Genomic DNA, 24,056 nt, shown 5'->3' with positions numbered 1-24,056 from the left:
CAAGCACCATTCTCCAGATCAAAGCTGGAACCCTGGGTGGATTGGGAGAGGGGCAGTGGCAAAAAAAATGGCAGGAATATTAAAGAAGTGTTAGGAAGGCCAGTGAGAGAAGGCACTCTTGGATGCTCATTGACAACAACACTGACTTGGTAAGTGAATAAAGACATGTTTTACATCTTCTAGATGTTATGTATGTTCATGATCAGTAAGACTGGTTTGTTTTTATTGGTTTCCTGGTAATATACTAAATATAAGTTATCCTGTGAAGGAGATAATAATAATACTAACCAGAATCATGGTAATAATGGCTAGAATTTATTGAAAACTGTTGCAGTTATCACTAATAACTATCCCACAATCAGCTTAAAACAACCATTTATCATATTCATAGATTCCACAAGTCAATTCAAATGACACACTGTGAAAAGTTTTTCTGTGCTTCATGATGGCTAGAGCCACAGCTAGGAAGACATGATTGCTGGGAACTGAAATCAAGTGAGGGTGTCTTTATTCACACAACTGGCAGTCAATGCAGGCTGTTGCCTGGGACCACAACTAGAGCTTTTGACCAGGTACCTACCTATGGCCTATCCATGACCTGGGCTTCCCCAGGGTAACCAGCCTTTTTCTATGGTAACTCAGTGTTCCAAAAGGGAGTATCCCAGGATACAAGGCAGAAGCTGCAGTGTCTTTCATGACCTATCCCCAGAAGTCACAAAGCATCATTTCCACCATATTCTGTGGTCAAAGCAAGCACAAGCCACAGAGAGGACATGAACCCCACCTCTTGATGTCAGAGTAGCTGATCACATTGTAAAAGGACATAGGGGATGGGAGAAATTTTTGCAGGCACCTTTGGAAACTCACAAAGACTATGGTATGTATTTTACATAATTATCTAATTTAATTCTCATAGGATCCCAGTTAGATAGTCAGCATTATTTCAAATTTTAAATAAAAGAAAACCACACAGTAGAAAGTTCAATGATTTGCTCAGCATCACATTGTGGACATCTGGCGTTGCTGAGAGACAGATGAATGTAACTCCAGAGTTCACGCTGTAACTAATATACCTTCCCCATGGCCAGGGGAGTCTCAATAAATAAATGATATGAGGTTGGGGCAATAATGCAGAAATCAAAGGGATTGAAAAAGGGAGATGAGTAGGAAAAGAAAAAGAAAATTAGTTGGGGCTAGGGCACAATGATGTTACCTAACCAATGTTCAATTATCATGTAGTGATTTGATTTATTTTACTTAACAGGATAAGGAAATAGAATAGATAATACCCTACATCTAATTCCTCCTAAGTTAACACAAACCAAATATTTAAAATTTAATTAGAAAATCAAACACCATCAAAGTTCCATACTATCCATTTCATTCCATTATATTGTAAACATTTTGAAGAAAGAATCCAATTGTTTGAATGTTCTCAATATTTTGCTCTTTAAATGTTTAGTGGATGTAACTCAATGCCAAATTTAGCCTGTTTTCACCCTAATGACTTCGACAAAATAGCTACCATTTATTCATTGAGCAAATGGAAGTAGTCTGATGATTTTTTAATGCTACCTGGAATTATAGTCAGTGCCTTTTTGATAATGCACTCCTGGGCATAAACTTACAGATTCTGCTTTGTATTGAAAAGTTCACATTAAATTACTCTTCTCTGTGAACATAATGGTAGAAAATGGAGGACTCAACCAGCTGATAGGAAGCCTGTTAGAGACCATTTCTTTGCCCACATATCACCTGATCTCTGGAATACAGCATCCTCATAATTCCATTCCTGGTACACTTCAATGGCTCCCCCAATGTCCTTGCAATGAATAGCAAAATACTTACCATGGTCACAAAGCTCTGCAGGGTCTAGACCCTGAATGTCTCTCAACCCTACCTGATGTCCCACCTCCTCATTGCATCTGTCTTCCAGACATTCTGAATTTCTTTAATGTCTTTGAACATGTCAGTGTTCCTCTCACCTCAGGGCTTTTGCAAATGGTAGTTCTTTGACCCAGAATATTCTTATTTCCTCCATATATCTTGCCAACTCTATAAGTCTCAGAGCAACATCACTTGCTTGAGGATGTTTTCCCAGATCTCTCTGTCCAGGTCAAACCCTCTATCCCTCAAATATGCTCTTAAAGTAACAGTCCTTTCCTTCAAGGTATCCATTACAGTATGACTTCACATTTATTTTAGTGTGATTCTTTATTTTCTAACCCCCTCAGTAGACTGTGTGCAAATACGGGTGCATATTTGCTCTGTAATCCCCAGCATTCAGCACAGTGCCAGGACTGCGACTCAGTAATCACTTATTAAATAAGTAAATGGATGAATAAACATTAAAATGAATTAAAAAAAACTATAATTCAGATTTTTGAAGGTCTCAGTCTCTTTCTTAAAAGAATCATCATTATAGTCTTCCCATATCCAGAGCTTTCTAATCTTATTATCTCCATAGTCCACAATCTGATGGCAGGCCAAAGCAATATTAATAATGCATAATTCACACATGATTTTCACTTTTAAGGAGTTTCACATCAACTACAACATTTGAGTTACTGATAAAGAATATGAAGCTCAAAATTCCCCAAAGACACAAAGTTAGAATTCTAATCATACCACCAAAACTCCTGGCCAACCTGAAAAAAGCAAGGTGAGGAACTGGAAATTGGGTCCACTGCTGAAGACACATTGGGAAAGATATCTAAAAATAGAGGTATTTCTTCTTAAGCCCAACACAGATTTAACTTAGTTAAGGCTTTATTTTGGTAAAGTTGAGATAGATTGGGTCATGTTATCTATCTGGCCAGAGAGTATACCTGATAGGGAAGTATAAAAGCAGAAAAGGGGGGCAACTAGGTGGCTCAATCAGTTAAGCATCTAAGTCTTGATTTCGGCTCAAGTCACATTCTCAGGGTCATAAAATTGAGCCCCATGTCAAGCACCATGCTCAATGAAGAGTCTGCTTGAGATTTTCTTTATCCCTCTGCCCATCCCCACCACTCCTGCTCTCTCTCTCTCTTTCTCAAAAAGGAAATCTAAAAAAAAAAAAAAAAAAAAAAAAAAAAAGGTAGAAAAGAAGTCTATCAGGTTATTCCATGGCTAAGACAGCAACTGCTACCAGTTCTCCTTTATGTATCTGTTCTGTGCTTATTCCTTTTATTGTATAAGCAACCAACTTAACATAGATTCTGCTAGTTTTGATTTGCCTGTACAATGCAATTTAGCATTCCATTACCCAATTGGCTCTCAATGTTTCCTGTGAATACTCTTAGTCTCATAACTAAAATAAAAATTGGTAGGAACTGTATTTAAGTACAACTCAGTACTCCACATTCAAGGGTTTTATGGACCATTGGACCCAAAAACATCTTTTACAGGCATCATTGGACACCAATCAATCCCAAAAGAGATGACTAAGTAACTCAGTACAGATTTTGACACTGCTGAGTTAGAAAGACAAAAATTGGCGTCCTAAGTCCGCTAGGGATTAAGAGCCCTGGAAACTCTTCATACTTTCCTTTGGGCATCTTAAAGACCCATATACCATAAATACATCAATCTTCACAATGGTAGAAGCCCTGATTCAAATCATCTCAATACTTGATTTTGAGTTAAGGTAACCCAGGACTTCTGTTGGCTCTAGCCTTCTGCTAGAAGCAAAAATAAATCCTCTCTGGAGGAATACTATCTTAGAACTCTGATATTTACCCTGATATTTTTTTTCAAATACAATGTCTGAAATTCAATAAAAACCAACAACGACCGAGAAGAAATAAGAGAAAAGGATCACAAACCAAGAGGGGAAAGCAGACAATATTAACAAACTCATATGGGATCCAAATAATAGTGTCATGAGATAGAGACTATGTTTAATACGTCCAAAGGATGATACACATAATTGAGAATTTTGATAGGGAACTGGAATCTACCTAAAAGAATCAGATAGAAAAACATATAACCGAAAAATATGATAATCAAAATTAAGAACCCAAAGAAGGTTTTTAATAGTCAGTGAACCTAGCTGAAGAGTTAGTGAGCATAGGTCAGAAGAAAATATCCAGAATAAAACAATATGATCATACTGCATTAAAAAAAATAAATAACCTCACTGAAAAGGGTGGAAGAAAAAGTGCCGACCTAAGTAACTCTGGAAACGAATGGGATATTTGTAAGATCAAAAGTTAAGGAAATTGCACATAAGCACTGTTTTCTAGTTGGTAAAGTTGTGTCCCATAGGGCACAAGTTAACAACTCTGAACTTACTCCACATACATACCAGAACTGAACAGTTAAGTAAGTGGACAGCAGATAGCAGTTTTTCTCACTGATGGAGAGGGAGTTTACAGTAAGCGAGAGGAGCTAGAATGATCCACGTAGTAATGATCAGAGAATTATAGCCATCAAATTGAACTCATATTTAGCTTAATATAGTTACAGATAGTTACATGATCTCTGTAATATTTACACATATACCGTATAACATTTATAGGTATGTATACATACATAGTTAGTATACACATATAATACGTTCTTGCCCTGTCAGGTGACAGAGACTAGAAGCAATGTCACCCTAGTAGCAATAAACACACTGAGCACCCAGATCTTGATTTCTAATACCATTATCCAATACAAGAAACCAGGCCTCTTCATAGAAATGGTTGGTCCTGGGACTAGAATAGGAAATATTCAAAATAAGCCTGGGAGGAATTTGTAGTACCAAAAAATAATGAAGTGCTCTCTCTCTCTCACACACATACACACACAAATATACAAAAAAAAAAAAAAAAAAAAAAAAAAACCCAGAGGATGTGCTATGTCACAGGAACACAAAATAGAAGAGTTCCCAAAGGCCAAAGCTGGGAGAAATTGAGTAACAAACTAAATAATATATAATGTAAAGTTACATTATAACTCCAAGTATAAAATAAATGTCCACAACATAAATAAATAATTGAATAAAGAAATAAATTGGAAAGAAGAGACAAATCTCCCTTGCAGAAGAATTCCAAATAATTTATATAAATATTCTTCCCTTGGGATCCCTGGGTGGCGCAGCGGTTTGGCGCCTGCCTTTGGCCCAGGGCGCGATCCTGGAGACCCGGGATCGAATCCCACATCGGGCTCCCGGTGCATGGAGCCTGCTTCTCCCTCTGCCTGTGTCTCTGCCTCTCTCTCTCTCTCTCTCTCTATCATAAATAAATTAAAAAAATAAAAAAATAAAAAAAAATAAAAAAAAAAAAAAAAATATTCTTCCCTTGAGGGGGAGCAAACCTCTTTACTCCTTAAGTGGGAGCTATGCATAGTGACTTCTTTTCAAAGAATACAGTATGGAAAGGGGGGCAAAAGCATAACTTTATAGTGGAGAAACCTGTTAACGACATTAGCCAAATGATCAAGGTCAAGATCAGAGTGATAAGTCATAGTGATAGTGCATACTCTTGATATGGCATGACAAAAATGGCTGCTTACCTCTGTGGACTTCCTCCCAAAAGTCCACAGCCCTAACCTAGTCATGAGAAAAACATCAGCCAGGAGGAGGCTAAGGAAATTAGATAAGCAAATGTAATCTGGAATCCTAGAAGAGGATAAGGACATTAGATAAAAAGTAAGGGAATCTTAATAAATTGTGAACTTTAGTAAATAATAATGTATCAATATTGGTTCATTAATAAATGTGGACTGTATAAATAGTTATAATGTCTGATGAGTTTTAACATACATGTAGAATTAAAATTTGTGACAAGCAGAACATTAGATGGGAAAGTGACAAATGCATTACCTTACGGGAAAAGTAATTATCTATGGTTTATATTACTTGTCTAATAATGATGATGATGCTAATACGACATTATGGTGAAATGCTTATCATTTTCTATGAAAAGTCACCTGCTAAAACTGTATTATTTTATAAACAAGACTAACATGACTCCTGTCTGTTAAACTAGAATGTTGGTACATGGTCCCTAGATAAGTAAAGAGTTCCTGATCTTAGAAGTCCAAGCAATGCATCTTGCTTTAATATCTTTTAATACTTACAATAGAGGTGACTGGATTGGTTAAGTGTCTGCCTTCAGCTCAGGTCATGATCCCAGGGTCCTGGGCTTGAGCCCTACATCAGGTTCCCGGCTCAGTAGGAAGCCTGCTTCTCCTTTTGCCTGCTGCTCCCCCTGCTTGTGCATTCTCTCTTTCTCTCTCTTTCAAATAAATAAAATCTTAAAAAAAAAAATACTTAAAATAGCAAGCTAATAAAACATAAAACACATTTTAAAAATGTGGTCTCTTTAAAAAAAAAACCTCTTTAGATTGCCAGCTCTTCTTCTGAATTAATAAATTTCAACTTAACAAACAACCTTTAGAGAAAGTGGGAAAGGTGGGGTCCAGTTGTATACTGTTCCTCCCAAGAGCACAGTGAAAATTTTAAATTCTCAACTGCAACATGGTTGCCATATCATATCATAGAAGAGGCACCAGTTAAATGAAGCAGGACAGTGAAATGAGATTCTTTTCACGTTTCATAGAACACAGGGATTTGTGGGGGGTTTTTGTGGGGGGTAAATACTGAATGTAATATTTCAATCATACCTGAAAGAACACGAGTTAATATTTCATAGCTACTTAATCCACTCATTCAGAAATGGTAATGCAAATGTTCAAATATTTATGCTTCGTAGGCAAAACATGGTGCCCTGAATTATTGTATTGTGCTTTCTTATGCCACTGACTTACAATTCATTTCAGATCAGGTAACCAGAAAATCACTGTATTCACCAAGGGAGCACTAGTGGTAAAGTCTTTATACGCACAATCCTTTCCATTATTATTCACACAGAAGCCTTACTTGCCTCCTTGAATAAAATTAAAACATCCACCAAAGTCAGTGATTAAGGAAAGGATTAGTGTAAAAAGTGGTGTGCCTTTAATTGATCTGATTGCAATTTCCTATCTACTTTGTGTGTAAAATTCAAAGGTTCTTGTGAAAAGAGTGCTTCCACTGTAATATCCTGTTATTCCTGGACATGAGTGCCTTTAATATAATCTTTCCACCTCAACCACAATGAAAGTTGTATGGCCCGGTTTTCAACCCCATCCTTTAATGCTCCTGAAAATGTTTTGAGAACAGGAGTAAGGTCAGGGAGAAACTGCGTTATTTGGAAAGCTTTTTACTCATTTAGTGCCCTTCTCTCCACTATCACTACCCCCAGGCTATCAAGGCAGAAAATCAAGTTCAGACAACTACTTAGACCCTTTAGAGTGAATTTCAGAGTTAAGAGGACCTCAGGCACCATGCATGACTTGCCAGAGAAATCTGTCCTCTTCTACACTGTAGCAACTTCAGAGTGTAGATGGTGAAGGAGAGGAGCAGAGCTCACCACTACCCATGTCCAATACCTGTACCTCAACTCAATTCTGTTCTTTTCAGAGATGCATTTCCTCTTCTATCTCCTCCCTGGCCTAAACAATCTAGCAGCACTGAGGGACATTAAAACCATATATTGTCATCAAGGACCCCTTGACATGAGGCTCTAAGAAGGACCTATCACCTCTCTGGTTTCCTTTCCAATAATGCATAATTCCAATCTAATCATAAGAAAACATCAGACACACAGAGACACATTAGGAAGAAATAACTGAGCAGCACGTGGGTGGCTCTCCATTGGTTAAATGTCTGCCTTGGGTTCAGGTCATGATCCTGGAGTGCTAGGATGGAGCTCTGAGTTGGGCTTCCTGCTCATTGGGGAGCCTGCTTTTCCCTCTCTCTTTGCCCCTTCCCCTGCTCATGCTCTCTCTCAAATGAATAAATAAAATCTTTAAAAAAAGAAAAAAAGAAAGAAAAGAACTGGCTAGCAATCTTCAAAAGTAACAAGGTTCCAGGGGGGTGCTCTTTAATAGCTCAGTGGGTTAAGTTTCTGACTCTTGATTTGGGCTCGGGTCAGGATCTCAGGGTCAGATCAAGCCTGGGTTGGGCTCCGTGGTCAATGTGTTTAAGACTCCCTTCCTCTAATTAAAAAAAAAAAAAAGTGTCAAGTTTCCAAAAGACAAGGACATCCGAAGGCACTATCACAGACTGTTGGAGACTATAGAAACAAGGTGACTAAATGCACTGTTGCAACCCAGACTGGGTCTTAGAACAGAAGAAGGACGTCAGAGGAAAATTGGTGAATTCCTACTAAGTCCTGTACAACAGCTAACTATTGTACAGAGATTAATGGCATAGTTTTCATACGTGTTCTCTGATCATGCAAAATATTTGCATAAAGAAAGGCTGAGTGAAGGGTACTGAGACTTTGCATTTTTTAACTATTTTATTAGGTGTAAATTATCTCAGAATGTAAAAATTAACTATTAAAAAGGCAAAGAGAAAATAAAAGCCACCATAGATTGTGATAAAGAAAGAAGGAAGAGAAGGAGGAAGAAGAGGGGGAAAAGAAAGAAGGGAGAAGGAAGAAGGAAGGGAGGAAGGGTAGAGGGAGGAATGGAAGGACAGAAGGAAGGTTCTCATTTAAAGAGATATTTGTGAAGTTTGAAAAATGCTGACAAATTCCTCAGTGGATGTGAGTCATTCATTTGAAACCTTTCCAATCCACACAAGGTCAGAAGGTGACATAATACAGTGGTTAATAACACAAACTTTAGGATAAAATGTAGCTTAATTTAAGACCTGACTTGACCACTTATTAGCACTGTCTCTAATGACAAATTACTTAGTCCTCTGAAACTCAGTTTTCTTATATGTAAAGTAGGGATGCAAATAGTACCAACTTATAGGTTTGTGATGAGGATAAAATGGAGTCATACATATTAAGCTCTTAGCACACGTCTGGCACATGAAAAGCATTTAATAAATGGGAGCCATTAATATTAGCACAGAAACTGACACTAAAAATTGTAATTCCCTCATTCCCTTCAGCTTTATGGGAATCTTGTCCATCCCCCAAGTGCCGGTGGAACCTCAATATCTTCATAAACCTATGATAAGTTCTCTAACCCATTTTACTTATGATATATACACTTTGTAGTTATCATTATCAACTTATGTGTGGTGGCCCTAGTCCATCAATTTGAATATATGATCCTTGATGGTAAAGACTACCTTCTTATATTTTCCTTGGCATCAATGCTGAATACATAGTAAGTATTCAAAAAGGCAAGGTTTATAATCATGCTATTTTTAAATGTTTCTAGGGGAATCTTGTACCACCATAGATTTAATCACTGGGAGTTTAGAGGCCTGTCAAAACAGGAGTTGAAAAGGTAAACATATCCTCAAAAGCCCTTTAAAAAAGAAATAAAAAGTCTTTCAGAATCTTCTTCACTCCAAATGCAAACTAAATTAGATTCTTCACTGCTGTCTCTGGGGTTTATGTCATGTGTTTTTCTCTTGTAAAGAAGGTACTTTCAAATAAAGTCTCTCAGGGATTTCCGTAGACACATTTCTTTGGCTGAAATCCATTCTCCCAGGAAATTTACCCAAAATTCTTAATAACTTCTACATTCAGATACCATGACCACAGACAACAGCAGGAAGAGAAACATCATTTTTAACAATTCCCTTATACAGCATTATAGTTTCTTAAGTGCTTTTAAGATTTTTGTTTTAATTGATTCTCATAAAAACTCTGAGAGACTGTCTAGAAAATATTATTATCCCCAATTTGCAGATGAGACAACTGAGGCCCAGGCTTGCCAAAAATCACACAATTAGGAAGTTGCAATTTTAAGTCACTTGTCTCATTCATTGAGCATTTATTGAGTGTCTCCCATAGGCTCCCACTCCCATACACTGTGTGCTCCCTCAGCTCACATGCCTGCTTCTGTCAGAGTGTTGTGCTCATCTTGAAGGACTGCAATCATCTACTTCATCATCTGAGTCCGCCCCTGGACTACAAGCTTTTTGTAGGCAAGTATCTGTCTTGCCCCAGCTGTACCCCTAGTACCCAGCTCTAAGAAGAAACTCAATAAAGCACTTGTGGAATATATGAATGGAGACAACTAAAAAAACGGTGCTAAAGGATGCACCAAAAGAGCTCAAATTAATTGTTTTGGATGAATGCAAATGACATCTTCACTTTTGCAGGTCTTCACATCTTATAACCCAATTCTTCCCAACAGTGAGACTGACTGTTGGGAGATAACACAGTCCACTCTTGGGGAAGGAGAGAAGCCAGTAAGATTAAGTGATCATTGGAAAAGCATGAAATGAAGTCTGGTTACTATCACACTCTCAGCTAAAGCTTGTTTTATCTAAATAAGTTTTAATCCTGACTTTGTCACACTCCCTAGGCAACTCTTACTTTTTCCAAAGAAAAGGATAGAAATGATAACTTTTGCCTTGATGTTACCAAACTAGAGGGAATTAATGCTTCTAAATGAAAGTAAGAGGAGCTCATTGACTCCTAGAATGGTGAAATGTTGAAATAGATTCCTAAGGGATTGGAAAGTCAGCCCCTGAAAATCTTCAAGAAGACAATAGAAATCCATGTGATACATTCACCTTCCTGAGCCTTTTTCAGCTACAGCAGCCTAAGTCTTACTTGGCTTCCTATCCTACATTCTGCATCAATATTATTGCTCCAACCTCCTTCCTCGCAACATCTCCTTCTTTCAATTCATAGCCATTTGGTTGTACAAGCTCTACCTTCAGAATCAGAACCATGAAACATTTGCAGAACTTGTGGTTTTTCAGAAAGTTGGCAGAGAGTGTCTTCTCCATAGTGATGGCATCAACTTCCCCATGTGGGAAAAATGCCAGTCACTAGTAACAGTATCTGATGCTAAGCAACCAGAGTGGTTCCAGGAGGCTGTGTGATGTCTGAAAAGAGTACCAAACAGGAATTCGAAGACATAGTTCTGGCCTTGACTTTTACAAACACTTCAGTGTGACCTTGGATAAATCACTCAGTTTCTTTGATGCTCTATTTTATTTTCTCATCTCTAAAGTGAGCATGGCATGGGGCCTTCTAGATCCTGTGTGCTAAGTTCTCTTGTGCTACTGACAACTTTTCCTGGGGGTGGCAAAGGGTGGGGAACTCTTGACAACCAAAGAGCCTTTTCTTCCAGACTAATTAACAGTGTGGACTGTTTTTTCTCTTGTTCCAGAAAAACTGAAAACAGTTGGGTAGATAATGGAAGTTAATATGTATTAGTTAAAACCAAAGACCTTGTCCACAAAAGGATAAAGAATAAATCACCTGTAATTACTAGAAAAACAAAAGTCACAAAAGAAAAAAGATGCATAGTAATTTATATTTAACCTGCTCTAAATAAAAATAACCAACGGATAAGTTCACTGTTTGGACCATCTGTATCTGATAAGCATAAGTTTAAATCCTGGCACCATCTGCTCAACTGGAATTTAATACTGTATCAATCTGCCAAATCACAATTATGATAGCAAGGACAGCAGCTTCATGGCGTGTGATCTAAATAGTGACCATTCTTTAATAGGATGAGAAACCAGAGCCAAACCAACTTGGACGGAAATTATTTTAGTGCTTTATGTTCACCCTGATTAAAACCAAATAGAGGCATGTAATTGGCAGAACTACAAGCAGCCGAACTTTCAAGATGGGAGAAACATTCTGAGTTGGGGCTCAGAATACCCAAGAACCTAGCACCAAACAGAAAGAACCAGGAAGGTAGAGAATCAAAGCAGAGATTTAATAATATACCTGTCCATCTAGGGCAAGTCACTCATACCTAACCACATGACCTAGTGTCATAGATTAGTCATGGGGTGTTTTTCAGTGGGGAGCAGGCAAGCCATTAAAACGTAGTCCAGTACTGAGATAGTTATTGCCAACACAAGAGATCCTTAAATTTTGAGACTTTTAAAATCATCTTATCCAAAGCCTTTACTTTATGAATGAGAAAACTGAATCCCACAGGGTTAAGCAACTTTTCCAGGTCACCTCCCAGCTGGTAGCAGAACAAATCTTTCCCCCCAGACCAATGCTTATCCCATGATGCCTCCCCCAGAGTCCCTGTAGCTAAAGGCATTTACACAGATCTTTCTCTTCTTACTAAATAACATCATATGTTTTTCAAGCTACTCACATTGTTGCCTTTGCTAAATTTCTCCACCTATCTTACTATACTAGAAGCAAGTTTCTCTAAGATAGTGTCTTTCATAATCCTTAGCTCTATTTCACAAAATATGAGTTATTCATATTTTGTATTATCTCTACATCACTATGGAAGAGTTATATCCATAACTTTTAAGTAAGCATAATTAATAGCACAATGTCTATCATACTTGATCCTAGACATATCAGACTAACCACCAGTTCCATAAAACTCACTGGAACCATCCCTTCAAAGATCCATGCACATCCTGTTTGCACCTGCTGTTCCTTCCACCTGAATGGCCCTCCCTCATTCTGTCCTCCCCCACCACCAGCCCAACTCCTGCTCACCTTCAAAGACCCAACTCAAATGCTGCCTCTTCTTCAGAGCTCTCCCTGACTTCATCCAAAAGACAGAATTCATTTCTCCCTCTGCATTTTATTTGTTCCTAGATCCAGTACTTAACTAATTATCTGATGACTTATATTCATGTTTGTGTCTCCACTAGAATATTAGCACCTCAAGGGCAAAGACAGGTTTTACTATCTCCAGCATCTAACAGTGCCTGGCATGCAGGGGGCCTACGTAACTGTTTTGTTGTTTAATGATGTCAATGCTATAATAGAGTCATTGCCAAGATCTATACTATTTTTCTTGTTCTACACTCCAGACATTGACAATGACCTTTTGGTATAAAAATTATCACAGTCAGTAAGTACTGGGTAAAGTACACAGCACTGATAAGAGTTTGAGATACAGAGAAAGAAGGAAGATGTTCATACTCTGAAGTTACTTCAATTCTTTCGGTGCGTTTTGTGTCTTTTACGATAAGAATCAGACATTAAAATGTTTCGAAAGGGCATGAGGCTCATTCCCACAGACATAAATTTTCAATAGTGAATTTAAAAATACCTGTCTGAAGTTTAATAATAGGTAATATTATAGTATAATTTTCTATCTAAAAAGCTAAAAGAAAATCTTGCATTTTAATAATAATAATAATAGCAATATAAAAAACTAATATTTGAGCAGCCCCAGTGGCTCAGCGGTTTAGCACCGCCTTCAGCCCAGGGCGTGATCCTGGAGTCCCAGGATCGAATCCCACATTGGACTCCCTGCATGGAGCCTGCTTCTCTCTCTGCCTGTCTCTGCCTCTCTGTCTTTCTCTCTCTCTGTCTCTCATGAATAAATAAATTAAATATTTTTAAAAACCCTAATATTCATTGATGGCTTACCCATGAGCCAGGCACTTCACTAAGCACTTTATATTCATAATTTCATTTAGCCTTCTCAGCAACTCCATAAAGTAGTTACTGTCATCATTCCCATTTTATAGATGAGGAAAGTGAATCACCAAGAGTTTAGGTTAACTTGTATTTACAAGTTCAGAAAGAAATAAGTGGTTAGTTAGAGTGAGGGGTTTGACCAAATCAGATGTATTACACAGCCCTTGTTCTAGTTAAACACAAACTATGGAAATCAAGAGCTCAGTTAATTTGCTGAAGCTCCTGGTGTTAATCAGGAGATTGAGGACATTAGCTTTGCCTTTCTTAGCTATGGACAGGGAAACTATACGCTGGGAGAGGCACTAGAACCTCCAAAGAATGGGGAAACATGAGACTTACAGGAATCCAAAGGAATACATTGTTAAAAGGTTGAAAACACCCAATCAGTAGACTAAGCTCTGTGCATAACATCAGGCTTATTACCAATACAAAATGATTCCCCCTGAAAGCATAAACTGAGAACATTTTAATTCCATCAGCTGGGTGTACTTGTATACTCTCATGTGTTGGAAATTGAGCTCAGCTTTAGTGAGGCTAGTGTATATATTTCCTGGCAATCATTTATTCATTGCTCATTGGACAGCTTTTAGCTTTCATCCAAAGAGACAGTGATATATTTCTGTTTTCATTAGGAGAGAAGAAAAGGCTGAGGTCCCTTTAGGGAGAGCTTGGTTTCTTATTTTTGATCATAATAATTGTTGTCTGTGGAAAGGGAAGAGATCATAATGAGTATGGTTTATATATGTATTAACTTCTCAGTATAGTGCATTATAATTTGCTAAGTGTTCTATACGCATCATCTTATTTGAGCCATTCAACAACCTGGTGAGGTACGTGGATTTGTTCTCATTGTTTGCGGGAAGACCAGACTCGGTTTGCCCAGTGGCTTGCCTTGGCTCACAGAGCTGGTAAGCAGCACAAGTGGGGCATGAAACTCTAGCCTGATTCCAAGTCTAGGATCCTCTACTAAAACAGCCACTATATTCATTGGTCTTTGTGGATTGAGTGAAGTTGCTTAGAAACTACCCCACTGGCTCAGCACCTCTTATGTCACCCAAACAACTCGTGATCCCTGAGATGGAGAAGAAATACATGTAAATATAAGTGATTCAACCAACACAGGCTGGAGTAAAAAAAGAAGTCAATAAAATGTGTGAATCTTTTCTATATTACACTTCTCATAAGACAGTTAAAATCTGAACTTTCTCTTGTGGAATGAGGCTGGTGGGCACCAGTTTTAGAGACCAATGGCCAGAGGCTCTACCAAATAGGGAGGTTTGAAGAATTCATCTTGACTTGAATTTGGAACATCCAATGGCCACATCAAAAGGAAAAAATAACTCATTTCCTTCCCATAACTGAAAACTTGGCCACTGATATGATACCTGTTTGGCATCACATGACTGGGTAATGTAAATACTTCTGGACAAAAGCAAAATACAATAATTGAAGGTTAGGTTCTTTACAATACATCATCTCCTCCTACTGGTTTTTTTTTTAATTTTTAAATTTTTTTTACCTACTCAGAAAATATTATAATTGTGTTTTAAACCTTGGAGACTTTTATCTAAAAATACTATGGTGTCCTAGGTCTAAAACAGATAGATACTGTAGAGATTCACTAGGGAGTACACTCATTAGTATGTTGTAATTCTTCCTTTTCCCCTTCCCAGCACTGACTGCCAGAACAGGAGAGGATTTATCACAACCAGATAAAACTGGCCAGCACAATTCAAACACCTGGGTAATTCTGCCTTATCTTCCTGGGTAAGCTGGGTTCTTTAATGTTCATTATCTGTCCTGTTTATGGAAGAGCTAAAAGTATAAAACAAGAAAAAGCTGCCTGTAACAATGGATTTCACTTAACATACAAATAACGTAATAGCACAGTCCTTTGGGGACGGAACTATGATGGACAGCGCCTGAAGTCATTATCACTAAACTCTTTATTTTTTGCAAGAAAACAAAATAAAAAGGGATGGAATGGAAAAAGAAAAAAAGACCTCTGAGTAGGGCTGATATGCGAGCTTCAGACATCTCTTCTTCCTTCCTTGTCTCTTTCCCAAGCTCAGGAAGAAAGCTGTGATGATTAGACTCCCTGCAGGTTTTAAAATTCAGATGGAAACAGTCGACCTTGATGGTATCGGAGCTCTCACAATGTAGATTTCAACATAATAAAGTAATGAATTTAAAATGATAGCATCAGAATTTCATCTGGGATGGATGGAAAATGGCAACGATCACACAGCCTTTGCCTCTGCCTGTGCCTACAAGAACAAATTTTTTTGTTTTGTTTAAACTTTCACAATGATGCCATATTCTTTTATTTAACAGTTTATATATGGTTTCCTTTATGAGACTGGAGGCTCACTAATGCTGGAAATAAGGCAGGTACCTGCAAAGCACTTAACAAAATCTAGAAGACACAGTTCTACAATGAATGAAAAACAAGTGCTCTGCCTGAAACAGCTTCCATGTTTCTAATCTTGAATTTGAAAAGTAACTACTGGGGCACCTGAGTGGCTCAGTTGGTTAAGCATCCAACTCTTGATTTGGGCTCAGGTTCATGATCTCAGGGTTCTGAGAAGGATCTCCGTGTAGGGCTCTGTACTCAGTGGGGAGCCTAGGATTCTCTCCCTCTTCCTCTGCCCCTACCTTCTCCACTCCACCCACCCCTGAGCTCTCCTCACGCACTCTCTCTCTCTCTCTCTCTCTCAAAAAAATGATAAAAGTAACTATAAAACCTCACAGTCTACTGATGAATCTGTAAATGATGTCCGTGAACAATTTGAAGCTCCTTAAAAGGGGACCCTCTAAAGTTTCACTTTGCAAGACAGTAGCCATTAGCTACCAGTGGCTACTGAGCATTTGAATTATGGCACATGTAACTGAAAAGCTTGATTTTTACATTTTATTTGGTTTTAATTGTTTTAAATTTTAAAAACTCATTTAAATTTAAATTTAAATTTTAAATTTTCATTTCATAAAATGAAAAATATGTAGAAATATATTGAAAGGATAGTAGTTTTATGTATTGGATTAGATACAATATCTTACTCAAATTAATTTTACTCCTTTTAACTTTTTTTTTCCACTAGAAAATTTTCAGCTATATACATGGCTCACTTTAGGTTTCTACTGCTCTAAAGATGTTAGACTCTCCTTTAGGGATAGAATCTACCTTGGACCTAAGAGAGGAATCTATTTTAGATTCCACCAAAAGATGTTTATTTTCCAGAAGGAAAAAGACTGTGTGGTAGCATGATCACATATCTAGAGCCCAAGTTCTAGAAACCTGTATCTCAGGTCTGAACCCCAGCTCTGCTTTTTACTAGTTGTGCAACCTTGGGAAAGTTGCTTAACCACTCTGAGCCCATTACTTTGAGTGTTCAGATAGTGGATAGAATATATTCAGTAAGTGCTCAGAATGTATTAGCTATTTATTACTATTGTTGTCCTTAACAATTCTAAAATACTGTTATTGTTATTTGAATATTATAAGGAGATTACTTGGAATTCCAAACATGAATTTAAGAAAAATTCTGATCTTTTAGACCATATATATGAATTTACAAAGGAATAATAGTCTACCATTTGGCAAACCATCAAGACTAGTTCCCTCTTCTTAATGAAGAATTAATGATATGATTGGAAACCTTTGTCCTTTCTTTGTGTGGTGCTACCATTTCTGGACTACTCTTGACACCAGAGAGCAAAGTATAGCAGAGGATGGGGAGGGACTTTTCGACTTCATAGCTTAGACTAATACACATCCTATATAAGCAGTATTCATGGAGAGTGATTTAAGCCTATACTGCTTTGGCTCCTCCTCCAACCGACATTGTAGGAAGACACATCATTGATACTATAACTAGATTAAAGCATAGAATGAAAAATGAGTCATAGATAGGGAATTATATTAGCATGAAAGAGCAATTTAGGAGGACATATAATCTGTATATGAATTTGCCCTACCAATCTATATCCCCACTAAATATAAGTATTATGAAAGCAGAAATTGAATTCATCCTGAATCCTTAGTACTTAGAATATATCTGGTAGTGAGTAGGTACTCAATAAATATTTATCAAATACATGAACGAAGAGACTCAGTAAGCCAAATAGCTTAAAGGAAGAAATGTATGACAATGGTCCAAAAAAGTGTACCCCAAATCATAGTCAGATAATTACAAAGTGTTCTGAAAGCATCAAACAACAAGATATGATTTTTGCTAACACTAAATTAATGATGCAAACAGAAAGAAGACACTGATAAACATGTTTTGTGGTTCTTTGGTACCTACAAGTCTCGCCAGGATCTAGGATAAAGTACAGTAGCTTACCATGTCATGTGAGGCCTTTCACCATCTGTTCTATCTTAGCTTTCTAGACAGAGAGCTGCTGCTGCCCCCTGCCCTTAAGTTCTAACCATGAGGTTCAGGAGACAGGCCGTGTTCAATCTCAATTCTGTGCCTTGACACCTGCTAGTCCTTTTCCCTATAATGCTATTCCTTGTCTTGTCTTCCCAATAAGCTCCTCATTCTTTATGACTGTGCTTTTTAAAAAGGCCACCTCAAGGAAGACATCTCGGATCATTCCACACTGAATCAAATACTTCATCTTCCATTTTCCTCCCAATACTCATATCAATTCTATATTGTAAAAACTTCCCATATATTCATATAAAACATATCCCTTTAGTCAAGTATAAAGATCTTGTTGCATAAATCAAATCACAGATTTACATCTTACATGATAGAAATTCTGAAATAAAAACAATGTCTTTGAAATACAGTTCTCACATATATACATTTTTGGCTTGATTTTTTTCATTCCTAATTGAAAACTCATTCAACTGACTTAAATCCAATGATACTCACTTGCAGAATACCTAAAGATTTTCCCCTTTCAGAGGATTCCTCTTCAGAATACCTAAAGATTTCCACCTTTGTCTCAATTATATTAAATTTATGAGATACATGCTTCTTATCACCAATATCAGCACTTTCATGTTCTAATCTCTACTCATTTTTTATAATCTAATAAAGGCAATAAAATATTCAAATAATGATTAAAATACTTTCTTATTGGCAAAGAGAATTATAAACTGCAACTTCATAAATACCTTTCATTCTTGTAGCCCTGAACATGGCACACTGTAGCACACTGGTGTTCGGTAGGTGCTTAATGAATCTAGATTGGTGAATGACAGGTTTGGTAGGCAAATGACACAAAACATTTGCAAGTTTTCAGCCCCTTTAGCTATGACATAGAGGCAGAGAACATTCCATAAATAAGCCACCATGTACAGTGGGTAAGAGAGATGAGTCTTACACACTAGATTTAAGTCCTAAGGCTGATGCCTCTCAGCATTGGGATCTTGGACTTAATTACCAACACCCAGTCTCAGTTTTTCTTTCTACAATGAGGACAATAGAGTTGATATGAAATTGAAATAACATTAATCTTGTGCTTTCAATACCAGAACAAATGATCTTTGAATACTCTCAACCTCTCTTCCAATGATCACATCTTCACCCTCCCTTGGCCACATACTTTCATGGTCCTGGCCCACACTGTGTCATTATCAACTACTTGACCCTCTGTAAGCCCAATTTCACAAGTCCCACCATCTCCTCCTGACTTTCTAGCTCATTTTCTCCAATACTAGATTCCAACAACTCTTTGACTCCCTAGAGACTTCAACCCACTGATCCTGTACCTCTTCATTGTCCTTCATGCCCCCACTGAATATCTCAGTAACTTAAAATTCAATAATCAGTTATTTTAATAACTCTCTTGCATACAACTCATCTACCCCCACTTTGCAAAACCTTACACCCAGTGGTTAAAATCACTTCTGGACCTGCTCTCCACATGCATCCATGCAGCTGGAGAAAAATGTATAACCATGCTAAATGGTTTCACTTTAAATTCATGGCCACTTGCTTGAAGGGAGTCCTTAATGCTCCCAGTCAATAATACAACCCCCTAGTTCATTCACTCTTCACCATCCTAGCTAACTATTTTATACTGTTTTTATTATCTTCAAACCTCAAATACTTCCTTTCCCATCCTCAGTCTTGAAGCTGCTTATTTTCCTGAACAAATAGAAGTGGCCCAAAGGAGCATCAGTAAGTTCCTATGAAAGTATACCAACCATATTTATACCCATATATTCTATTACTATTTCATATACATATATATTACATTTTCATACATATCTATACATATATGTGTATACATTTACTGTATCTATTACATATTTGTACACCCTATTACTCTGGATGAACTGATGAGATTCATAACAGAGGGTAAACTCTATGCACTCAATCCCATTCCTTCTTACTTATCCAAGGCAACTCTCTCTCCTTCCTCTCCTATATTGTCTGTTTTTTCCCTAACAACTAGAACCTTCCTGTCAGCATACAAGTATACTGTTTCTTGTACTATCTTTTTTAAAATCCTCTTTTGATCTTATTTTCTGTATTACTAATTTCAATATTTCACTTTATAGGAAGGCTCTGTACTATCCAAGGTAATTTAGTAATTAAAAAAGCATTCAGTCTTTAGAGTCAGATGGACTTGACCAGGGTCTAAATCTTAATTTTATTATTCACTAGCTATGAACCTGGGTAAGGCTCTTCCTAGGTCTCAGTTTTCTCTTATGTAAGATGGAAAAAATAATCCTCACCCCCTACAGTTGTTCTGAAGAGAGAACATGATAATATCTACAAAGCACTTTGCTATGCGATTTGGACTCAATCAGTGGCACTTAAAATTAATGTTAGAAAAGAGTAAACAGTTACATGGAGTAAATAAAACACCCTAAAGGGGATCCCTGGGTGGCTGAGCGGTTTGGCGCCTGCCTTTGGCCCAGGGCGCAATCCTGGAGTCCTGGAATCGAGTCCCACGTCGGGCTCCTGGCATGGAGCCTGCTTCTCCCTCCTCCTGTGTCTCTGCCTCTCTCTCTCTCTCTATGTCTATCATAAGTAAATAAATAAATAAAATAAATAAAAAAAAACACCCTAAGACATGGGGAAAAGCCAAGAGTTTCATACCTCTTTATTTCTAGGGTTCTAGGACTTTCATCAAGATTTAGAAGGGAACAGGGCTAAGAAGGTCAATGGCTTTTAAAACCAAGAATCGATGTTTGGGGTTATAACCTTGCTGCTGTATATGGCCAGGCTACTAAGGTAGTATAAAGCTATCATTAATATAAAATACTTAAAGACAATTATATTAAGTAACTCTTCCCAAAGTAAAAACTAGGTGAGCTAAAAGAGGAGCTCGTTTTCAGTATTTTTTATGATTTAAATAGTGTTTTGAGTTCTCGTCATAAGTTCACGTCTAAATGTGCCTTTTCTCTGGGGACCAACAATGCCCGCCTGGGAATCTGGATTAATCTTGCTTATGACTACCTCACTCATTCCACTTTTGCTACTGATTCTAGAACCAGAAATTGCTAATATGCCTCTGTGTTTTTTCACTTTTCAGGATTTTATACATTTGTATGTATACTTTTTTCTTTTTTTCTTTTTGCTTAGGTATTTAGGAAGACAAGGATAAATTCTTCCTATTCCACTTCAAATGTTTTTGACATCTTTTTGTACTATGAAATCTTGTGCTTCTTCGTATTTGTGGTACCTAGGAAATCGAGTTCTTAAAAATAATGCTGTGTAGGAGTCTCTGAGAGAAGAGATTGTGTCCCAGAAGTTCTGTGTGGGTAACTGAGGACAGATTCGCAGATTTCAGCCCAATCTGGTTTATTTTTTTTAAAGCTGTATCACGGGGGAAATCGTGCTCTGAAAGACTTGAAATTTGAAGGGGAAAAGAATGGGAAATCATCCCTGTCCAGCACCTTCTGCCATCCCACCCCCTCCTGGAGGCTGTATGTGGGCTCCTCACTTAATCTTGGGAGGTGGCTCCCTTGAAGAGCTGCTTTTGGCAGCTCAAAAAAGATAGCACTGCCATCTGGTACTTCTGTGGTATGGCATGACAGTAAAGAGTATGAGAACTGGGGTCGGGGCAACTGGGGTTTTTTAATTCTGCTTGTCCGAGTTATTAGATCCTACAGCAGCAGCTTGGGTCTGAGGGATGGAGAGGTTAAAATACAGCCTCATCACCCACCCTCGGTCTCCATCAGCTTACCTCCCCCTGTTCTTGATATGAACAAATGAACTTCTCTCAAACTTAACACTACTTGGTTTTCCTCTACAGAAATTCTGCAGCAGCCACCAACAGTGACCTTGAGGAAGTTGAACTTCTCTGAGCCCCAGTCTCTTACTGTAGAGTTTTCAAGAGGATTGAATGAGAAACACTTGATGTGAACCTGACACGGAGTTCAGTAAAGGATAACTATGATCATTGTAACATCACAGAGTTCAAATACAGGTCGCTATGTACCTGTATTTTCTTTCTTTCTCTTCAGGAGGACTTCAGCAGCAAATTAAGATAGCAATTATTTGATTACATTACATCTGGTTGTTTGGAAGAAAACTTGTTTTCCCATAAAAGGAAGCAAATTACCAAGGCAAATCACAGACCATAAACAATATGAAAATATAGCTATGATAAAAAGTGTTCCTGCTGTTTTTATATAGAAGAATATGGCTGATATGAGGTATATTTCCAAACATCCTCAAAATAGGTTTTCCGTTTACAATTAATTCTTCATGTCAAGATAGAAAGCGCCATTTCAACCAGAGATTTTACCATAGTCTTTTAAGGTCAATGGAGAAAATATACATTATATTGATCTGATAGAATAATATACTAACTGTAGGCTTTATCACAGTTTAGAAAACAACTGCAAATGTACTAGGTAGAGCACATATGAAGTTGGTTGGAAAAACTATTTTCCAGGCTTTCTTTTAATAACAATGACTCCCATCTCTTGCGTTGTTACACAAAAATTTACAGTAGTTAATTAAAGTAGTTACCTTTCTTTCTCCGTAATATACCAAAGATAAAGGCAAAATTAATTTATTTTTGCTCTTTATTTTTTCTAATAATTGCCTTTCTTCAATTCATCCTCCATTTATACTTGTCCTGAGAATGAAACATAAGTCAAATGAAAATAAAAGAAGTAGAACACACAGCTAAGAACCTGACCAAAAATGTAAAAAGAAAATCTTTCGGCATCCCTGGATGGCTCAGCATTTTAGTGCCTGCCTTTGGCCCGAGGCGTGGTCCTGGAGTCCCGGGATCGAGTCCCCTGTCGGGTTCCCTGCATGGAGCCTGCTTCTCTCTCTGCCTGTGTCTCTGCCTCTCTGCCTCTCTTTCTCTCTCTCTCTCTCTCTCTCTCTGTGTGTCTCTCATGAATAAATAAATAAAATCTTTAAAAAAAATTTTTTTCAAAAGATGAAAATTCACCATTTGTTTCAAATGTCTGGGTTAGGGTTTTCCAGCTATCCTGAGCTCTGGGTTTCCTGGAACTGCCCCAAAGGCCTCCAGAGGAAAAAAAACAGAAAGGAGAAATGGAATGGTGAAGAATGTCTAACAACCAGTTCCCACTTAAATCAGAATGATGCCACTTTAAAAGATTCTGTATATTGTCTTCTACCTAGGACTTCATTTAAAGCCCAAGATTCAAAGAGAGGAAACTGAAGCATGGAATCACGAGATCCTGCATCTCCCAGGGTGCTCTGATTTTATAAATCCAGTCGGTACTCTCCCTGGTGTGAAAGATACACTACAAGCTCCCATCCAGCATTACAGTTTATGGGGCTTCAAAAAGGGATTTGTGTTTATCCATTTGGCCAGTACCTTCACACCATACGTCTGTGATCATGACGCAAGTGGAGGAGATCAGAATAGACCCCACATATGTTGACTGTGTGCTACTCAACCTTATACAATAAGAATGCTAGTGCTGTAGTCCCATTAAAACCCATTTGCGCATTTTGAGCATGCACTTCTAAATGACTTAACAACTTTCCAAATGAGCAGATTTAATCTCTCTCTTCTTAAGACATCCTCCTGATGTTCACTCAAGCTAATATCTGCCTTCATAGCACACATCTATTCAAGCAACATCATTTCTTTATACATGTCATACTATCCAGCTCCCAGTGTCCTATGAGACAGTGAATTAAGTCCATTATTTCCTTACACAGCTAGGGAACCTGAGTGTTGGAGAGACTAAGTAACTCGTCAAAGCAAGTTTCCACTCTTGTCTATATCTGTTATCCATCTCTCAGGATTTACCTTGGGTGCCTTCTGCTTTTTCACTTTCATCCATTTCTACTCTACTAGCCAGAGATTATATATGTTTTATTTATATGTATGTGTGTGTGTATATGTGTGTGTATATATATGTATAATCAGTTGCCTTCACTATGAGAGGGAATCCTACTATTGTAATTTTACATGGCAGGGTGAAGTGAATAGAGAAAAAATAACTTATTGATGGCCTACACTATACTAGACTCTAGGGATACAAGAGCACTCCTGCCACCATAAAGCTTACAGTCAACTGAGGGAGAGAGAGAAAGTCAAGCAGATAATCACACGTGTGAACAGTGCTATGCTGGAAACACGGTGCTGAATAAAGAATAAGGATGACATCTTCTGCTTCAGCTAGGATGGTAACCAAAGCTTTTCCAAGGAAAACCTGTTCAAGCCTACCTGAAGGACTCAGAAAGGCAAGGAGTGCAAGGAAGAGTGTTTTGGGGGAGGTGATACAAATGCAGA

General features: G+C 37.7%; 1 protein-coding gene and 1 long non-coding RNA gene across 4 annotated transcripts in view; one reads left to right on the top strand and one right to left on the bottom strand.

Moving 5' to 3' along the window:
* KCTD16 (potassium channel tetramerization domain containing 16) overlaps positions 1 to 24,056 on the bottom strand; it is a 260,676-nt gene that overhangs the window by 219,952 nt on the left and 16,668 nt on the right. The window lies entirely within an intron of this gene.
* On the top strand, positions 669 to 21,941 carry LOC144314043 (uncharacterized). Its single transcript, XR_013379699.1, has 2 exons — positions 669 to 877; positions 21,582 to 21,941. It is a non-coding gene; the product is annotated as an uncharacterized LOC144314043 (long non-coding RNA).

Source organism: Canis aureus, chromosome 5 (genome assembly GCF_053574225.1).
Source record: "Canis aureus isolate CA01 chromosome 5, VMU_Caureus_v.1.0, whole genome shotgun sequence".
NCBI classification, from domain to species: domain Eukaryota; kingdom Metazoa; phylum Chordata; class Mammalia; order Carnivora; family Canidae; genus Canis; species Canis aureus.
This window is presented reverse-complemented; position numbering and strand designations above follow the sequence as displayed.